This window comes from Hypanus sabinus, chromosome 1, assembly GCF_030144855.1.
Source record: "Hypanus sabinus isolate sHypSab1 chromosome 1, sHypSab1.hap1, whole genome shotgun sequence".
Lineage (NCBI taxonomy): Eukaryota > Metazoa > Chordata > Chondrichthyes > Myliobatiformes > Dasyatidae > Hypanus > Hypanus sabinus.
In genome coordinates, this window is record NC_082706.1 from 209,346,634 (window position 1) to 209,368,612 (window position 21,979).

The following is a 21,979-nucleotide window of genomic DNA, read 5'->3' on the forward strand; positions in this document are numbered from 1 at the left end:
TGTTTTGTCTTAAATTGAATGAAATTTGAAGCGAGGAGCCAATCCACTGATATGTCCATGTAATCCAGTTCAAAGTTCAAAGTAACTGTATTACAACCATGAGATTCATTTTCTTGTGGGTCTTCATGGTAAATACAAAGAAACACAACAAAATCTTGTTGCACTTTTACAGGTTGTTGGGTATAATGTTGTGGCCTTCACTGAATTGTGGCTGAAGGATGGTTGTAGTTGGGAGATGTTGAAACCTTTTGGGTTGAGTTACGAAACTGCAAGGGTAAAAGGACCTTGAAGGCAGCTATATACAGGCCTCCAAACACTAGCTGGGATGTGGACTACAGATTACAACAGGAAATAGAAAAGGCAAGTCAAAAGGGCAATGTTATGATAGCCATGGGAGATTTTAACATGCAGGTAGATTCGGAAAATCATATTGGTAATGGATCTCAAGAGAGTAGATTTGCTGAATGCCTACAAGATGGCTTTATAGGGTAGTTTGTCATTGAGCCTACTGGGGGATCAGCTGTACCGGATTGGGTATTATGTAATGAACCAGAGGTGATTGGGAGCTTAAGGTAAAGGAACACTTAGGATATAGTGATCACAATATGATTGAGTTGAACTTGAAATTTGATAGGGAGAAAGTAAAGTCTGACGTAGCAGTATTTCAGTGGAGTAAGGGAAATAAATTAATAAGAGAGAGGAGTTGGCTAGAGTAAATTGAAAGAGCTGCTGGTAGGGATGACAGCATAGCAGTAATGGTTTGAGTTTCTGGGAAAAATAAGGATGCATTCCAAAAACAAAAAAATACTCAAATAGCAAAATAGTACAACCGTGGCTGACAAGGGAAGTCAAAGCTAATGTAAAAGCAAAAGAGAGGGCATACAACAAAGCAAAAATTAGTGGGAAGATAGAGAATTGGGAAGCTTTTAGAAACCTGCAGAAAGCAAATCAAAGAATCATTAGGAGGGAAAAGATGAAATATGAAAGCAAACTAGCAAATAATATCAAGGAGGATAAAAAAGTTATGTAAAAAACAAAAGGGAGACGTGAGTGGATATATTTTCTATCCAATATCAAGGTGGATAGAAAAAAGTATATAAAAAATAAAAGAGAGATGAGAGCAGATATAAGACAACGAGAAAATGAGGCAGGAGAAATAATAATGGGGGACAAGGAGATGGCGGATGAACTAAATGGGTATTTTGCATCAGCCTTCACTGTAGAAGACACCAGCAGTGTGCCAGATGTTGTAGTGTGTGAGGGAAGAGAAGTGGGTGCAGTTACTATTACAAGGGAGAAGGTGCTCAAAAAGCTGAGAGACCCAAGGGTGCATAAGTCACCCAGACCAGATGAACTGCACCCTAGGGTTCTGAAAGAGGTAGCAATAGAGATTATGGAGGCTTTAGTAATGTTATTTCAAGAATCATTGGACTCTGGCATGATTTTGGAGGACTGGAAAATTGCAAATGTCACTCCACTCTTTAAGAAAGGAGGAAGGCAGCAGAAAGGAAATTATAGACCAGTTAGCCTGACCTCAGTAGCAGGGAAGATGTTGGAGTCAATTCTTAAGGATGAGGTTATGGTGACACAGGACAAGACAGGACAAAGTCAGTACGGTTTCTTTAAGACAACATCTTGCCTGACAAACCTGTTGGGATTCTTTGAGGAAATTACAAGTAGATAGATAAAGGGGATATAGTTGATGTTGTATATTTGAATATTTAGAAGGCCTTTGACAAGGTGCCACACATGAGGCTGCTTAGCAAGTTAAGAGCCCATGGTATTACAGGAAAGTTACAAGCATGGTTAGAGGATTGGCAGATCGGTAGGAGGCAGTGAATGGGAATTAAAGAATGCTTTACTGGTTGGCTACCAGTGACTAGTGGTGTTTTGCAGGGTTCAGTGTTGGAACCGTTTCTTTTTATGCTGTATATAAATAATTTCAATGATGGAATAGATAGCTTTGTTGCCAAGTTTGCAGATGATACGAAGATTGATTGAGGGGCATGGAGTGTTGAGGAAACAGGAAGGCTGCAGAAGGATTAGGAGAATGAGCAAGAAAGTGGCAAATGAAATACAATGTTGGAAAATGTATGGTCATCCACTTCGGTAGATAAAATAAAAGTGTAGGCCATTTTTTAAACAGGGAGAAAATCCAAAAATCTGAGATACAAAGGGATGTGGGAAACCTTATGCAGAACACCCTAAAGGTTAACTTGTAGGTTGAGACAGTGGTGAGGAGGGCAAATGCAATGTTAGCATTCATTTCAAGTAGTCTCTAATATAAGAGAAGGAATGTGATGCTGAGGCTTTATAAGGCACTGGTGAGACCTCACCATGAGAATTGTGAGCAGTTCTGGGCTCCTCATCTAAGAAAAGATGTGCTGGTGTTGGAGAGGGTTCAGCAGAGGTTCACAAGGATGATTCCAGGAATGAAAGGGTTATCATATGAGGATCGTTCGATAGCTCTGGGCCTGTACTCGCTGGAATTCAGAAGGATGAGGGGTCTGTGTTGGGACCGATTCCTTTTACATTATATGTCAATAACTTGGATGACGGAATTGATGGCTTTGTTGCATAGCTTGTGGAAGATATTATTATAGGTGAAGGGGTGGGTAGTTTTGAGGAAGTAGAGAGGCCACAGAAGGACTTAGGCAAACTAGGAAAATGGCCAAAGAAGTTTTAGATGGAATAGAATGTTGGGAAGTGTATGGTCATGCACTTGGATAGAAGAAATAAAAGGGTAGACCATATCCTAAATGGAGAGAAAATTCATAAATCAGAGGTGGAAAGGACCTTGGGAGTCCTTCTGCAGGAATCCCTAAAAGTTAATTTGCAGGTTGAGTCTGTGGTGAGGAAGGAAAATGCAATGTTCAAGTCAAGTCAACTTTTATTGTCATTTCAACCATAACTGCTGGTACAGTACATAGTAAAAATGAGACAACATTTTTCAGGACCATGTACATGACACAGTACAAAAACTAGATTGAACTACATAATAAAAAAAACACAGAGAAAGCTATACTAGACTACAGACCTACACTGGACTGCATAAAGTGCACAAAAACAGTGCAGGCATTACAATAAATAACAAACAGGACAGTAGGGCAGTAAGGTGTCAGTCCAGGCTTCGGGTATTGAGGAGTCTGATAGCTTGGGGGAAGAAACTGTTACATAGTCTGGTCGTGAGAGCCCGAATGCTTTGGAGCCTTTTCCCAGACGGCAGGAGGGAGAGGAGATTGTATGAGGGTGCATGGGGTCCTTCATAATGCTGTTTCCTTTGCGGATGCAGCGTGTAGTGTAAATGTCCGTGATGGCAGGAAGAGAGACCCCAATGATCTTCTCAGCTGACCTCACTATCCGCTGCAGGGTCTTACGATCTGAGATGGTGCAATTTCCGAACCAGGCAGTGATGCAGCTGCTCAGGATGCTCTCAATACAACCCCTGTAGAATGTGATGAGGATGGGGGGGGGTGGGAGATGGACTTTCCTCAGCCTTTGCAGAAAGTAGAGACGCTGCTGGGCTTTCTTTGCTATGGATCTGGTGTTGAGGGACCAGATGAGATTCTCCGCCAGGTGAACACCAAGAAATTTGGTGCTCTTTACGATCTCTACCGAGAAGCCGTCAATGTCCAGCGGGGAGTGGTCGCTCCGTGCCCTCCTTAAGTCAACAACCATTTCTATTGTTTTGTTCACATTCAGAGACAGGTTGTTGGCTCTGCACCAGTCCGTTAGCCGCTGCACCTCCTCTCTGTAAGCTGACTCATCGTTCTTGCTGATGAGATCCACCATGGTCGTGTCATCGGCGAACTTGATGATATGGTTCGAGCTGTGCGTTGTAGCACAATTGTAGGTCAGCAGAGTGAACAGCAGTGGACTGAGCACACAGCCCTGGGGGGCCCCCGTGCTCAGTGTGATGGCGTTGGAGATGCTGCTCCTGATCCGGACTAACTGAGGTCTCCCAGTCAGTAAGTCTAGGATCCAGTTGCAGAGGGAGGTGTTCAGGCCCAGTAGGCTCAGCTTTCCAATCAGTTTCTGAGGGAAGATTGTGTTGAATGCTGAACTAAAGTTTATGAAAAGCATCCGAATGAATGTGTCTTGTTTGTCCAGGTGGGTTAGGGCCAGATGGAGGGAGGTGGCAATGGCATCATCTGTTGAACGGTTGGGACAATACATAAACTGCAGGGGTCCTGTGAGGGGGCTGCAGGGTCTTGATATGCCTCATGTCGAGCCTCTCGAAACACTTCATGATGATGGATGTGAGTGCAACGGGACAGTTGTCATTTAGGCAGGACACTGAAGACTTCTTCGGCACGGGGATGATGGTGGCGGCCTTGAAGCACGTTGGAACGGTGGCACTTCTCAGGGAGATGTTGAAGATGTCAGTGAGAACATCTGCTAGCTGGTCTACACATTCTCTGAACACTCTACCAGGGATGTTGTCTGGTCCAGCAGCCTTCTGTGGGTTGACCCTGCACAGGGTTCTTCTCACATCGGCACGGAGAGACACAGCACCTGGTCATTTGGGGGGGGGGGGGTGGACTTCCTCACCGCTGCGTCATTTTCTGCCTCAAACCAGGCATAGAAGTTATTCAGCACATCTGGGAGGGAGGCATCACCTGCACAGTCAGGTGATGTTGTCCTGTAATTGGTGATGTCCTGGATACCCTTCCACATGTGCCGCATGTCGCCGCTGTCCTGGAAGTAACTGTGGATTAGCTGGGCGTGTGCACGCTTTGCCCTCTGATGGCTCGGGACAGTTTGGTCCTTGCTGTTGTTAGAGCTGTCTTGTCGCCTGATCTAAAGGCGGAGTCACGGGTCCTCAGCAGCGCATGTTAGCCTTCATTTTGAGAGGACTTGAATATAAAAGCAAAGATGTATAGTTGAGGTTTTATAAAGCATTGGTGTGGCCTCTTTGGAGTATTGTGAGCCCACTTATATCTGAAAAGATGTCCTGACACTGGAAAGGATTCACAAAAATGATTCCAGGATTGAATAGCTAGTCATATGAAGAGTGTTTGATGACCCTGGACCTGTATTCTCTACAATTCAGTAGAGTGAGGGGTGACTTCATTGAAACCTATTGAATGTTGAAAGGCCTTGATAGACTGCATGTGGAGATTATGTTTCTGATGCACCATCAATAACTCTCAGAGACGGGAGGCGAATGATAGGCTTTTATTAGCTGCAAGAGACCACGATTAGCAGCAAGAGACCACCACACAACATCCTGGAGTCGAGGGAGGAGCAGTGCCTCCAATCGCCTTTATACCGGGGATTGTGGGAGGAGCCACAGGAGCAGTCAGCACGGGGCGTGTCCAGACAGGTATATGTAGTTCACTACAATTGCCTTTATACCGGGGTCTGTGGGAGGAGCCACGGTCAGTGGGAGGAGCCGCAGGAGCAGTCAGCACAGGGCGTGTCCAGACAGGTATATGTAGTTCACTACAATCGCCTTTATACCGGGGTCTGTGGGAGGAGCCGCAGGAGCAGTCAGCACGGGGCGTGTCCAGACAGGTATATGTAGTTCACTACAATCGCCTTTATACCGGGGTCTGTGGGAGAAGCCACAGGAGCAGTCAGCACGGGGCGTGTCCAGACAGGTATATGTAGTTCACCACAGTTTCCTATGGTGGGAGAGTCTTGGACGAGAGGACACAGCCTCAGAATAGAGGGGCTTCATTTTAAAACAGAGATGAGCAGGAATTTCTTCAGCTGGAGGGTGGTAAACCTGTGGAATTCATTGCTGTGGAAGCCAAGTCTTTATGTATATTTAAGGCAATCACATTTCCTTAAATCAGCAGGAGCTCAAGAAATGCAGCTGCGATCTGTGCAAAGTCATAAAGGCAGTGAAACAGCAATACAGGGACAAGATCCAAACACAACTTTCCACCAACAACACACACAGCTGATTGCAACATCTGCACACCATCGCAGACTTCAAAGCTCAATACAGTGGAGTTTCCAGCATCAATGCTTCTCTCCCATATGAGCTAAATCTTTTTTACGCTTGGTTGAGTGTTGCCTACATTGGGCCGCTGAGGAGCCATGCAGCTGGTGCAAACTGCAGCTTGGTCATCTCTGAGGCCAAAGTTCGCAATGAGTGGACAGTTGCAAAGCTGCAGGACCGGACGGCATCCCAGGACAGGTACACAGGACGTGTGTGACACAACTGGCAGGTGTGTTTACAGACATTTTAAATCTCCCCCTCTCTCAGTGTAGAGTGCCCTCCTGCTTCAAAACATCCACCATTGTTCCTGTATCTAAAAAGACCAAGGTTACGTGTCTGAATGACAGGCGTCCTGTCGCACTCACCTCAAGAATAAGCAAATGCTGTGAGGGGCTGTTCAAGGACAACATCTGCAGCATAGAAACATAGAAAATAGGTGGAGTAGGCCATTCGGCCCTTCAAGCCTGCACTGCCATTCAGTATGATCATGGCTGATCATCCAACTCAGAACCCTGTACCTGCTTTCTCTCCATACCCCCGATCCCTTTAGCCACAAGGGCCATATCTAACTTCCTCTTAAATACAGCCAATGAACCAGCCTCAACTGTTTCCTGTGGCAGAGAATTCCACAGATTCACCACTCTCTGTGTGAAGAAGTTTTTCCTCATCTCGGTCCTAACAGGCTTCCCCTTTATCCTTAAACTGTGACCCTTTGTTCTGGACTTCCCCAACATTGGGAACAATTTTTCTGCACCTAGCCTGTCCAATCACTTTAGAATTTTATACGTTTCATTAAGATCCCCCCTCAATCTTCTAAATTCCAGTGAGTATAAGCCTAGTCGATCCAGTCTTTCTTCATATGAAAGTCCTGCCATCCCAGGAATCAATCTGGTGAACCTTCTCTGTACTCCCACTATGGCAAGAATGTCTATCCTCAGATTAGGGGACCAAAACTGCACACAATACTCTAGCTGTAGTCTCACCAAGGCCTTGTACAACTGCAGTAGAACCTCCCTGCTCCTGTACTCAAATCCTTTTGCTATGAATGCCAACATACCATTCGCCTTTTTCACCGCCTGCTGTACCTGCATGCCCACCTTCAATAACTGGTGTACAATGACACCCAGGTCTCGTTACCACCCACACTGGATCCCCTACAATTTGCTTACTGACAAAACCGATTGACAGATGACACAAAAGCCGTTGCTCTACATACCATCCTTGCACATCGGGAGAAGAAGGATGCTTATGTGAGAATGCTGTTCTTGGTCTACAGTTCAGCATTCAACACAATAATTCCATCCAGGCTCAACAGGAAGCTCAGAGATCGGCCTTGTCTCTGCCTCGTGCAGCTGGATCCTGGACTTCCTGTCAGATCGCCGGCAGGTGGTAAGAGTGGGCTCCCTCACCTCTGCCCCTCTGCTCCTCAGGACCGTGTCTAAGCCCCCTCTTTTACTCCCTGTATACCCATGACTGTGTCGCCACCCACAGTTCCGATCTGCTAATTAAATTTGCCAACGACGCTACACTGATTGGCCTAATCTCAAATAATAATGAGGCAGCCTACAGCGTGGAAATCACCACCTGACACAGTTGTGTCAAGAAAACAACCTCTCCTCAACGTTGCAAAAACAAAGGAGCTGATTGTGGATTACAGGAGGAATGGAGCCTATTTCACCTCAGATGGTTTAAGGTCTGTGGTATGGGTCCCCAAATCCTTAGTACTTACTACAGGAGCACAATTGAGAGCATCCTCACTGTCTGCATCACTGCCTGGTATGGGAACTGTACGTCCCTCAATCGCAGGACTCTGCAGAGAGTGGTGCGGACAGCCCAGCGCATCCGTAGATGTGAACTTCCCACTATTCAGGGCATTTACAGAGATAGGTGCATAAAAAGGGCCTGAAGAATCACTGGGGACCTGAGTCACCCCAACCACAAACCATTCCAGCTGCTACCATCTGGGAAATGGTACCGCAGCGTAAAAGCCAGGAGCAACAGGCTCCGGGACAGCTTCTTCCACCAGGACATCAGACTGATTAATTCATGCTGACACAACTGTAGTTCTATGTCATATTGACTGTCCTGTTGTACATACTATTTATTATATATCACTATAAATTGCACATTGCACATTTAGACAGACGTAATGTAAAGATTTTTACTCCTCATGTATATGAAGGATATAAGAAATAAAGTCGATTCAATTCAATTCAGAGGTTGATCGATTCTTGATTGGTCAGGACGTGAAGGGACATGGGGAGAAGGCAGGAGATTGGGGCTGAGAAGGAAAACGGATCAGCCACGATGAAATGGTGGAACAGACTCAATCGGCCAAATGGCCTAATTCTGCTCCTATACAGTCGGCCTTCCTTATCCGTGGGGGACTGGTTCCAGGACGCCCCACGAATACCAAAAAATATGGATGCTCAAGTCCCTTATATAAAATAGCATAGTATTTGCATATAGCCAATGCACATCCTCCTGTATACTTTAAATCATCTCTGGATTACTTATTAATACCTAATACAATGTAAATGCTATATAAATAGTTGTTGTACTGTATTGTTCAGGGAATAATGACAGGAAAAGGAAGTCTGTACACGAGACGCGAGGCAAACAATGTTCAAACAACGAGCGCTGGAGAGAGAACTTCTGGGTTTTCCCGATCCACGGTTGGTTGAATCCACGCATGCCGAACCTGTGGATAAGGAGGGCCAACTGTATCTTACGATGTTATGTTCTTATGTACAACCCTGAGATTTATTTTGTTGCAGACATACTCAATAAAACCAATAACTAATAGAATCAATGAAACTCCGCACCCACTTAGCCATAAAACCAGTGTGGAAAAGAGAATAAACTGCAAATAGAAAAATAAATAAGTCATACGTAATTTGCAGATGTCACAAAGATAGGCGTAAGGACAGGTATTGTTGTGGAAGCAGAAAGGCTGCAGAAGGACTTGGACAGATTAGGAGAATGGGCAAAGTGGGTTATACAGTGGGAATACAGTGTCGGGAAGTTTATGGAAAGAAAACTCAAAAATCTGAGGTGCAAAGAGACTTGGGAGTCCTCGTGCAGGATTCATTGAAGGTTCATTTGCAGGTTGAGTCGGTGGTGTGGAAGGCAAGTGCAATATAAGCATTCACTCTGAGAGGACTAGAATATAAAAGCCAAGACGTAATGTTGAGGCATTATAAGGCACCGGTGAGATCTCACTTACAGAATTGTGAGCAGCTTTGGGCCCCTGATCTGAGAAAGGATGTGTTGATATTGGAGAGAGTTCAAAGGAAGTTCACAAAAATGGTTGTTGGACTGGAAGCTTAATCATGTGAGGAGCATTTGAGACTCTGGGCCTGTATTCACTGGAATTCAGAAAAATGAGGGGGGGATCTCATTGAAAACCCATTCAATATTGAAAGGCCTGAATAGAGTGGATGTGGAGAGGATGTTTCCTCTGGTGTGGGAGTCTAGGACAAGAGAACAAAGGTACAATTTAATGCCAGAGAAATGTATACAATATACATCCTGAAATGCTTTTCTTCACAGCCATCCACAAAAACAGAGGAGTGCCCCAAAGAATGAATGACAGTTAAATGTTAGAACCCCAAAGAACCACCCCCCCAGCTCCCCTACCTCTCATGCGTTAAGTGGCAACAAACAACAATCACCTCCCCTCCCCACTGCAAAAAAAGCAATGGCACTCACCACCAAGCACTCAAGCATGAGCAAAGCAAAGACACAGACATGCATTTACCCAAAAGACTTTGCATTTCACCTGGCATACGACATAAGGGAGAAGGAGAGGTCTCCGTTTTCCCAACAAGCAGGGAGACGTAACAAACAACTTGTGGGCTTACGATGATAAAAGTCCATTATGTCGCTTTTTTCAAGCTCTGCGCCAGAAGATCACAAAGATCTCGGGTCTCCAGACACACAACAGATATCCCGACTCCCCCGACGACACACGAGTCTCCTGCTGTGACACCGACCCTCGATCTGCCTGTCTCCAGAGCCCCGAGAACCCAGGCTTCCAAATCCGAGTCAGACTCTTTGGCCGAGCCCTTGGCGTGCCAAACAACAACAGCCGGTTATGAAACCGAGAGAGCGGGTCCATTCCCACAAAGAACCAGAATTAGATTCAACTTTATTGTCATTGTGCCGAGTACAGATACCAAGCCAAATGAAATGCAATTAGCATCTAACAAGATGCTAACAGGAATAGTGTTATTTACAAAACAACTGCGAATAAAAAGTAAGTGCTACTGCACACAGATATAAAAGTACTGAGACAGTACAATATGGGTGCAATACCGCTTAGCGCTGTGATGTGAGGTTCAGCAGGGTCTCAGCCTCAGGGAAGAAGCTCTTCCTGTGCCTGCTGGTGTGGGAGCGGAGGCTCCTGTAGCGCCTACCGGATGGAGGAGAGTAAAAAGTCCATGGTTAGGGTGAGATGCATCCTTGATGATGCTTTTCACCCTGCCCAGGCAGCGTTTATGGTAGATATTCTCAATGGTAGGCAATTGGGTGCCAATAATCCGCTGGGCAGTTTTCACCACACACTGGAGTGCTTTGTGGTCTGATAGGGGACAATCGCCATCCCACACTGAGATGCAGTTGGTGAGTCTGCTCTCAATGGTGCAGCGGTAAAAGTCCATCAGTATCCTGGGACAGAGGTGAGCTTTCTTGATGCTCCGCAGGAAATAAAGGCGCTGTTGCACCTTTTTGATCAGGATGGAGGAGTTCAGGGACCAGGTGAGATCCTCGAAAATGTGGACACCAAGGAATTTGAAGCTTGATACACGCTCCACTACAGCTCCATTGATGTAGGTGGGGACGTGAGTGTAGCTCCTAGCATGCCTGAAGCCCACAATGATCTCCTTGGTCTTCTGGGTGTTAAGGGCCAGGTGGTTGTAGGCACACCACGTGGCCAGGTCAGCGTGTAACTCCAGGTCAGGGTCTTCCAAAGAACCTTGAAAGGGAAAAATAAAGATACTAAAGATGGAAATTGAACTGTTTTCGAAGATGCAAGCCAAGCCATCACCGTTTAGCGCCGTTAGTACTCTGCTCTGCCCCTTCTCCACCTCAGAACACATCCTCAGAATAAAGAGACATCCTTTTAAAACGGAGATGTAGAGGTATTTCTTTAGTCAGCGGTGAATCTGTGGAATTCGTAGCCACAGGCGGCTGTGGAGGCCAAGTCACTGGGCATATTTAAGGCAGAGGTCGACAGATTCTTGATTAATCAGGGGCATGAAGGGTTATGGGGAGAAGGCAGGAGATTGGGGCTGGAGGGAAATGGATCAGCCACGATGAAATGACGGAGCAGACTCGATCGGCCAAATGACATAATTCTGCTCCTACATTGTCTTAAGTATCAAGAGCATTCCGGAAGAAGATGGCGCCAGCAAATTACAGCTACCGAAGGCGATATCCCCAAGGCAGCTCTTGAGCAATTCCTTTCACTTCTTTTATGCTTATTTTTATTTCAGATGTGGTTCTGCTACTGTTGCAGTCTGTTATCTACATTCTGGTGTTGTGTCTGGTCAGGTGATTTGGCAGTTTGCTGATTCCGAGAGAGTACCACAAGACTGCGAGCAAACATACGGCATGGTGGCCAGGGAACCAGCAGATGGGGCGTGAGCCCATGATCAACTCCATCTCTCGCCGATCTCGCCAATTGAAGCGTCAAGGAAGATTGAAATCATCAAGGTGAGTGGGAGTTCAGTGCCATCTGGAGAAAGGTGGCTCTGCCTCTGGCTCGCTGCTCCTGAGGGAAGTCCCTGCGTTCGAGTGATCTCTCACTCTCTCAATGCTGTTGCAGGATGGCGCCGGAGCAAGGATAAATCGCTGCAGTTTGTTCATTTGGACTCTAATTCAGGTTTATGATGTATTCTAGTTCTTGTCTTTCCTTTTTTTCGTTGCTACTTTTGGGTGATTTTTGAATCGGAGCAGCCTGCAGATAACTGATCTGATGATCTGAACTGAAACATGCCTTTTGATTTTGTGTTTCACAGTCCATCTTTTCACTCTTTTTTTTGTTGCGGTTTGCGCAATTTATTTTGCATGGGGGGGGAGGTGTTGATGTTTTTCTTTGAACAGGTTGGTTCTATGGTTCTTTATTTTGCAGCTGTGTGTGAGGAAGACAAAGATCAGGGTTGTATGCTGCTTTGAATGTAAAAATATGAGATGAAGAGCCCTTGAAAGTGATTCCATGGGAAAATTTCAGCGATAGGGCAAGTGAAATTGAGTGACTTTATCCCCTTTGGTTAAAGAGTCAGATGAACGAACCTGGTTACATGGTCCTGAGGCTCCTGTATGTTCTTCCTGCCTGATGGCAGCGGCATTAACTGGGCATGGCATGGGTGCTGGGGGTCCCAACTGACGGATACTGCGTTCCTGCAACAAAGCTCTATGTAAACGTGCTCAATGGTGGGTGTGTGGTGGGGGGGGGGGTTACCTTTGATGGACTGGGCCATATCCACTACTTTTTGTAGGATTTTCCATTCAAGGGCATTGATGTTTCCATACCAGACTATGATGCAGCCAGTCAATATACAGTATTCCCCACCAAAGTTTAGATATCATGCCAAATCTTCGCGGACTCCTAAGGAAGTAGAGGTGGTCAAAGTGTTTTCTTTATAATTGCACTTACATGCTGGGCCCAGAACAGGTCCTGCAAAATAATAACACCGAGTTATTTAAAGTTGCTGACCTTCTCCACCTCTGGTCCCCCGATGAGGACTGGTTCATGGACCTCTGGTTTCCTCCTCCTGAAGTCAATAATCAGCTCCCTGGTCTTGCTGACTGAGTGAGAGGTTGTTGTTGTGGCACCAGTTAGATTTTCAATTTCCCTCCTGTGCGCTGATTCATCACCACCTTTGATTCAGCCTGTGACAGTGGTGTCATCAGTAAACGTGAATATGGCATTGGCGCTGTGCTTAGCCACACAGTCATAAGTGTAGAGTGAGTAAGGAAGGAGGCTAAACACACTGCCTCTGGTGCATCTGTGCTGATGACATTGAAGAAGGTTCAGACAAGGTTAATGAGAATGATTTTGGGAATGAAACGGTTACACTATGAGGGCCGACTAATGGCTCTGGCCTGTACTCACTGGAATTCAGAAAAATGAAAAAGGATCTCATTGAAACCTATCGAATGTTGAAAGGCTTCGACAGAGTGAATGTGGAGAGGATGTTTCCAATGGTGGGGGAGTCTAAGACCAGAAGGCACAGCCTCAGAATAGCGGGAGGTTCATTTAGAATGGAGATGAGATGGAATTTCTTTAAAACCATAAGATATAAGAGCAGAATTAAGTCATTTGTCCTATCAAGTCTGCTCCGCAGACTCTGCTTAGCCAAAGAGTGGAGAGACTATGGAATTTGTTGCCGCAGCAGCTCTGGAGGCCAAGTCATTGGCTACATTTAAGAGAGGTTGATGGGTCATTGATTAGTTAGGGCATCAAGGTTTATAGGAAGAAGGCAGTATATTGGGGTCAAGAGGGAAGATAAATCAATGATAATGAAATGGCAGAGCAGACTCAATGGGCCAAATGGCCTAATTCTGCAGCTATGTCTAATGGTCTTGAAGCTTATTAATTAGTTTAGAGCGGATGACAGTACTTATGCTGAAATGTAGTCGGTAAAGAGCATCCTGATGTATGCATCTTTGCCGTCTAGATGTTCCAGGGTTGAATGAACAGCCAATGAAATGGCATCTGCTGTGAACCTGTTGTGCCAGTAAGAAAGTAGAGTGGATCCAAGTCACTTCCCAGGAAGGAGTTAATGTGTTTCATCACCAATCTCTTAAAACACTTCAACACTGTGAATTTAAGTGCTATTCGACGATAGCCATTGAGGCAGGTTCTACTAGGGTACTGTATAATTCAAGCCTGCTTGAAGCAGGTCAGTATCTCAGACTGCCAAAGAACGAGGTTAAAGATTTTAAATTTGATTAACACAGGTCATTAGTACTTAGCGAGGTACCCCAACTGGGCCGATTGCTTTCTGTGGGTTCATCCTCCTGAACAATGCTCTCACGTTGGCCTCAAAGACTGAAATCAAGGGACCATTAGGGGCTGTGCAAGTTCTGATGGTTCCTCCATGTTTTGACGTCAAAGTGAGCATAGACGTCCATTGAGACATTCTATTGAGCTCATATGGAAGCAAAGCCCTAGGTTGCTTGATGTTACTTTATATGAGGTGAAAGCATTCAAGCTCTGTGTGGTGAACTATGTGCCTGTCGGGACACGCCCCCTGCTGACTGCTCCTGTGGCTCCTCCCACAGGCCCCTGTATAAAGGAGATCTGAGGCCTGACGCTCGGCCTCAGTCTCCAGGACATTGTATGATAGACACTCACTCCTGGTTCCTTCTTCCAGTCAATAAAAGCCGATATCTCGCCTTACGTCTCAGTGTGAGTTATTGATGGTGCATCAATTTTATTGACTGGAAGTTTTAAAACATGGAACCCGTTTTGCGTCCGGACCGGTTGGATTTGGACCCTGGAGGCACTATCTTGCTGGCAAAAGGTTCACCGTGCTGACCGACCAGCGCTCGGTTGCGTTCCTGTTCAGCAACCAACAGCGGGGCAAAATCAAAAATGATAAGATTTTGCGGTGGAGGATAGAACTCTCCACCTACACCTATGATATCCTGTACCGGCCTGGCAGACTCAATGAGCCCCCTGATGCCCTATCCCGGGGAACATGTGCTAGCACACAGCTCGACCAGCTGTACACCCTTCATGCACAACTTTGCCATCCGGGGGTCACCCGATTTTACCATTTTGTGAAAGCTCGGAACCTGCCTGGAGGACATCAGGACGATGACCAGGGACTGCCAAATTTGCGCTGAGTGCAAACCGCACTTCTACCGTCCTGACACGGCACAACTTGTCAAGGCCACCCGCCCTTTTGAACGACTGAGTGTTGACTTTAAGGGCCCCCTTCCCTCCACTGACCTCAATGTCTATTTTCTCAGTGTTATCGACGAGTACTCACGGTTCCCCTTTGCCATCCCCTGCCCCGACACCACTGCCACGTCCGTCATAAAAGCCCTGCGCCAGCTCTTCACTCTGTTCGGGTATCCCTGCTATATCCACAGTGATAGAGGGTCCTCCTTTATGAGTGAGGAGCTGCGCCAGTACTTGCTAGCTAGGGGCATTGCTACCAGTCGGACCACGAGTTATAATCCCCAGGGTAATGGCCAGGTGGAGCGGGAGAATGCCACAGTGTGGAAGGCCACACTTTTAGCCCTTAAGTCAAAAGGGTTGCCGGTCTCTCGATGGCAGGAGGTCCTCCCTGAGGCACTGCACTCTATCCGCTCTCTGTTATGTACGTCCACCAATGCCACCCCTCACGAACGCCTATTCTCTTTTCCCAGGAAGTCTGTCACTGGGACCACCCTACCAGTTTGGCTGACGTCCCCGGGGCCAGTGCTGCTCCGGAAACATGTGAGGAGCAATAAATACTCCCCGCTGGTAGAGAGGGTTCACCTTCTACATGCGAACCCCCAGTATGCTTACGTGGTCTTACCTGATGGGCGGGAGGACACGGTCTCCATCCGCGACCTGGCACCCGCAGGTGCAGCAGACCACTACCCTGAAGGCTCTCCGGTAACTATGAACCCTGCACCAGAGGTGACACCGTGCTCACCAGGCCCTACACAGACTCCTCACGACACTTGTATACCGGGCGTTTCGTACACATTTATACCAGGCGCCTCGCACATGCATGAGGGATCACCGGCGCCTAGTGGGCAAGAACAAGCGCAACCTCCGTCCCCTGTGCAATCACCAATGTTGCCGGCATCTACGCGGTCACAGCCGGTGCTACGTAGATCGCAGCGACAGATTCGACCACCTGATAGACTTGACTTGTAAGAAACTTCGCCACATGAGGACTCTTTCAAACAAAGGGGGGGTGAATGTGGTGAACTATGTGCCTGTCAGGACACGCCCCCTGCTGACTGCTCCTGTGGCTCCTCCCACAGGCCCCTGTATAAAGGAGATCTGAGGCCTGACGCTCGGCCTCAGTCTCCAGGACATTGTATGATAGACACTCACTCCTGGTTCCTTCTTCCAGTCAATAAAAGCCGATATCTCGCCTTACGTCTCAGTGTGAGTTATTGATGGTGCATCACTCTGTCACAACTGTCAAGCTTCCTTCAGTGATTCAAATTTAACTTCATCTCCAGTAGCAGCCACTAACTTCTGCAGCTCACTCACAGTGATTGTTGGTGTTGCATTATCCTCTTACAAGTGTTATCTTCTCCAGTGACTAAGTCCTAGGTGGTGTTGCTGTGGTTTCATATTTTTCCCACTTTTTTGCAATGCAATGCACTGAGCTCCGAAGTACATTCAGTGCCTTTGAACTGCTCGTTACCCTTCCGCAGCTTTGAGCTTCTCTCTTATCATTTCCCTTGGATGCTCCTCTGTCTCCATTTTGGTTTGGTCTGTTGAAGGTACACCATACTGTTGGACCTTGCAGAGAGATTCAGATGATCCTTCAATTTTCTACATCAACAAAATTGTGAGTTGGTAAAGTAGTATACAGTATTGCACCTGAGGAAAATTACAGAGGGGATCGAATACTTTTTCAACCTACAACACACACAAAATGCTGGTGGAACACAGCAGGCCAGGCAGCATCTATAGGAGAAGCACTGTCAACATTTTGGGCCGAGACCCGACGCAGACCGGGAGACCGTTTCACTGAACACCTATGCTCAGTCCGCCAGAAAAAGCAGGATCTCCCAGTGGCCACACATTTTAATTCCACGTCCCATTCCCATTCTGATATGTCTATCCACGGCCTCCTCTATTGTCCAAATGAATCCAAACTCAGGTTGGAGGAACAACACCTTATATACCGGCTGGGAAGCCTCCAACCTGATGGCATGAACATTGACTTCTCTAACTCCGTTAATGCCCCTCCTCCCCTTACCCCATCCCTGACATATTTAGTTGTTTGCCTGTTCTCCATCTCCCTCTGGTGCTTCTCCCCCCCTCCTTTCTTTCTCCTGAGGCCTCCTGTCCCGTGGTCCTTTCACTTCTCCAGCTCTGTATCACTTTCGCCAATCATCTTTCCAGCTCTTAGCTTCATCCCACCCCCTCCGGTCTTCTCCTATCATTTTGCATTTCCCCCTCCCCCCACTACTTTCAAATCTCTTACTCTTAATCGGTTAGTCCTGACGAAGGGTCTCGGCTCGAAACGTCGACAGCGCTTCTCAGTATAGATGCTGCCTGGCCTGCTGTGTTCCAGCAGCATTTTGTGTGTGTTGTTGTTTGAATTTCCAGCATCTGAAGATTTCCTCGTGTTTACTTTTTCAACCTCACAATTTTGGTTTTTAATTGTTTGTAAATTGTTAACAGGTTTTGAAATTTTTAAACATAGAATAATACAGCATAGCAACAGACCTTTCACCCCACAGTGTTGTACTGAAGACATAATTTCTTTTGACTGGACATGATGCACAATACTTTGCAGATTATCTCAAAAATCCTACTTCAATATATTTGAAACTTTGAAGATGATACAGTAAAATGTGAAAATGGTTTCTGTGCTGTAATGTTCTATGGTTGTGGGGATGAATACTTTTTCAAGATACTGTATAGGTTTTCAGTATGCTGTGTGCTGGTTCCGTCTACTTATGGAAGGGTTGAAGCTGGACATGCGTGAAAGGCATGAATATCCAGTTGAGGTCTCATGGGAAAACTATTGTTGCATCCTCGGTGACAGTATCATGCGAGTATATATAGAGTTGTGTGACATAAAGTCTATAAAGAGAAGGTAATCAGACCATTTACAGAAACAGCTGAGGCCCTGAACCCAGAAAAGTATCCATGACAAACCAGAATTTAGAACAGAAATTTGGATGTTTTCCAGCATCCCAGATGATTCTAAATATGTTCACACATCTTAGAGGCTTGACGAGATTAGACGGGAGTAGTTACCATTGCTGATCTTTCCAGTCATTAGCGTCTGGTTGTAAAACACTCCCAGCTAAAAAAAAGGCCGCATTAGACAGAGGACTGATCAAGAACCTTGCCTAGCAATTTATCAGCAAGGTTTAACTCAAGTTGTTTCTGAAAAAAAGACAGAATCAACTAAGAATAAAAGTCTGCCCATTCGCTCATGAGGCACACCATCGGTTACACTTTATTAGGGGTTTCAGATGTGGTATGTCACCAAAGATGTCCACAAGCAAATTTCTATGGATGTACTGTGGAGAGCATTCTAACTGATTGTCTGATAAGTCGGGGAGTGGGGGCAGGGTGGGGAGGACACTGCACGGGATCGGAAAAAGCTGCAGAGCATTGTAAACTCAACCATCTCCATCATGGGAACTATCCTCCCCAGCATCAAGAACATGTTCAAAAGGTTGTGCCTCAAAAAGGCGTCAACCATCATTAAAGACCCACATCACCCAAGACATGCCCTCTTCTCATTACTAGCATCAAAGAGGAGGTCCAGGAGCCTGAAGAAACATACATAACATTTTAGGACTGCTTCCTCCCCTCCAGCATCGGATTTCTCAAAGGTCCATAAACATGACCTCAGTATTTTTGTTTTTAGTATTAATAATAATAACAAATAAGTATTTATTATTGTGATTATTGTATATGTTATGTATTGCACTGCACTGCTGCAGCAAAACAAAAAGTCATTGGGTATATTTAAAGTGAGGTTAATAGGTTCTTGATTAGTCAGGGCATCAAAGGATACAGGGAGAAGGCAGCAGAATAGGGTTGAGTGAGATAATAAATCAGCTGTGATGGAATGGCAGATTCAATGGGCTGAATGGCCTAATACTACTCTTATGACTTATTGTGTAAATTTCATGATATATGTCAGTAATAATAAACCTGATTCTGAAGGACTTATCAACTTCACTAAAATAAAAAAATAAAGTTAAACAATCAACTTCATAAACATTTTCGATGTCAAGGTGAATTTTAAATTAACTTTAACAGCTACAGTCTTCACCACCTCACCTGACAATGCATTTTTCTGTATTTTCTGTGTACATGTCACAAATAAATCTAAATCTGAAAGGTTTGATTCAAGCAAAATGAAGTTTAAAGAAAACACTATACATTTAAACCTGTTAGTTTTTGATATGCTGTTTTTCACCATTAGTTGATAAAATTGTATGTGATACAAATGGTAATGGTTAACAGTAACTCTTACTTTGCATAAACATTTGCCCACAGTGTTGTTTCCAAGATATCTTAGTCATCGGTGGCTAAGGGGGAACCTGAGAGCCACCACTATAACCGATACTGTCAAAATGTTTATTTCACTTTTTTAAAGTCAGGGATAAATTATCTTCCCTCCGCCAATACAGCAGGATAGTGCCTTCAATGTTTTTCTTTTTATCTGCTCAAGAAATGCATGTGTTGTTGGGAAGACAGCATTATTGCCCATTCCTGAGGGCATTTCATCGGGAGACCACAGCCAGTGCAGATTGGAAATAACATCTCCTCGTTGACTATCAACACTCGACTTGGTGTGTCACCAAAGACTCTCGCAAATTTCTACAAATGTCTCATAGAGAGCATTCAAACTGGTTGCGACACCGTCTGGTATGGATGGGGGGGGCACTACATAGCATCAGAAAAAGCTGCAGGAAGTTGTAAATTCAGCCAGCTCCATCATGGGCACTAGCCTCCCCAGCATTGAGGACACCCTCAAAAGGTAATGCCTCAAAAAAGCAGCATCCATCATTAAAGACTCATATTACCCAGGACATGCCCTCTTCTCATTGCTACTATCAAGGAGGTATAGGAGCTTGAAGACACACACACAACGCTTCAGGAAAAGCTTTTCCTCCTCCACCATCAGATTTCAGAATGGACAATGAATTGTTCTCAATATTATTTATTACTTCATTATTTGTGTTTTGATTTTCTATTTACACTGTTTATCTTTTCTGCATATTCGTTGTTTGTCCCAGTGGCCACACATTTTAATTCCACGTCCCATTCCCACTCTGATATGTCTATCCATGGCCTCCTCTACTGTCAAGATGAAAACACACTCAGGTTGGAGGAACAACATCTTATATAACGGCTGGGTAGCCTCCAACCTGCTGGCATGAACATTGACTTCTCTAACTTCCGTTAATGCCCCTCCTCCCCTTCTTACCCCATCCCTGATATATTTAGTTTTTGTTTTGCTTTTTCTCCCCTCCCTTTTTTCTTTCTCTCTCTGCCCACCACTCTGCCTATTCTCCATCTCCCTCTGGTGCTCCCCTCCCCCTTCCTTTCTCCCTAGCCCTCCAGTCCCATGATCCTTTCCCTTCTCTAGCTCTGTATCCCTTTTGCCAATCACCTTTCTGGCTCTCAGCTTCACCCCACCCCCTCCGGTCTTCTATCATTTCGCATTTTCCCCTCCTCCTCCTACTTTCAAATCTCTTACTATCTTTCCTTTCAGTTAGTCCTGACGAAGGGTCTCAGCCCGAAACGTCGACAGCACTTCTCCCTATAGATGCTGCCTGGCCTGCAGCGTTCCGCCAGCATTTTGTGTGCGTTGTTTGTCCATCTTGGTTTGTATGTAGGTCATTGTTGATTCTATTGTGCTTCTTTGTATTTACAGTGAATGCCTGCAAGAAAATGAACCTCAGTTTTGTAAACAGTGACATATATAAGACCATAAGGCATAGGAGCAGAATTAGACCATTCAGCCCATCTAGTCTGCTCTGCCATTCCATCATGGCTGATCCTGGGTCCTACTCAACCCCCTTAAACTTTGTCGCAAAGCCATCAATTCATTGACAAACAATGTGAAAAGTAGTGGTCCCAACACTGACCCCTGAGGAACACCACTAGTCAGTGGCAGCCAACCAGAAAAGGCCCCCTTTATTCGCAGGCCTGTCAGCCATTCCTCTATCCATGCCAGAATCTTCCCTGTAATGCCGTAAGATTTTATCTTGTTAAGCAGCCTCATGTGTGGCACTTTATCAAACGCCTTCTGAAATTCCAAATAAATGACACCCTCTACCTCTCCTTTGTCCACCCTGCTTGTTACTTCCTTGAAGAATTCTAACAGATTTGTCAGGTAAGATTGCCCTTGCCAGAAACCATGCTGACTTTTACTTATTTTATCATTAGTCTCCAAGTACCTCAAACAGGGTGGGTGAGAGAGAATGAAGTAAGAAGCTGTCAGCTCATAAGTGAGACCAGACGAGGGAGAAGGTGGGTGGGTAGAGAGGGAGGTGGTAGTGTGAAGCTGGAAGGCGATAGGTGAAAAAGGTAAAGGGCTGAAGAAGGAAGGGAACCAGAGGGAGGTGATGGGCAGCTGAGGAGGAGAAGGGGTGAGAAGGGAGTCAGAATGGGTAATGGAAAAAGTGAAAGAGAGGGGGGGAGAAATTACCGGAAGTTACAGAAATTGATGTTCAAAAAAAGAGCATATTTTTCCATTGTAACTCTTCTACTGAATGAAACCAGTTATAGAAAAGGCCATAGTTAAGTTGGAAGTACATAAGTTAATGGCCAGCTGGTAGACACCTTGGGCTTGGGATCTGTTCAGGCGGGCACCCTTTATGTCACTGGAACAGCACTCTCTTCTGTGACGAAAGCCTCTTTCTCAGAATCAGAATCAGGTTTATTATCACTGCATGTGACATGAAATTTGTTAACTTAGTCACAGCAATTCAAGGCAATACATAATATAGAAAAAAAGTAGTAATAATAATAAATAAATAAATCTTATTCCGTATACTTTATACAGTACATGTATATTCAATAGATTAAAAGTTGTGCAATATATATTTTTAAAAAGTGAGCTAGTGTCCATTTAGGAATCAGATGGCAGAGGGGAAGAAGCTGTTCCTGAATTGCTGAGTGTGTGCCTTCAGGCTTCTGTACCTCCTTCCTGATGGTGACAGTGAGAAAAGGGCAAGCCCTGGGTGCTGGAGGTCCTTAATAATAGACACTGCCTTTCTGAGACACCACTCCCTGGGTACTTTGTAGGCTAGTGCCCAAGATGGAGCTGACTAGATTTACAACCTTCTGCAGCTTCTTTC

At 45.4% G+C, this 21,979-nt stretch overlaps 1 long non-coding RNA gene across 1 annotated transcript in view; it reads right to left on the bottom strand.

Annotated features, from left to right (window-relative positions):
- LOC132402256 (uncharacterized) overlaps positions 1-21,630 on the bottom strand; it is a 37,313-nt gene extending 15,683 nt beyond the window's left edge. The window contains exons 1-2 of the long non-coding RNA XR_009514861.1: positions 21,462-21,630; positions 20,374-20,557 (exon numbers count right to left, since the gene is read on the bottom strand). This is a non-coding gene — a long non-coding RNA (uncharacterized LOC132402256). The remainder of the gene's footprint in view (positions 1-20,373; positions 20,558-21,461) is intronic.
- Between the last annotated feature and the right edge of the window lie 349 nt (positions 21,631-21,979).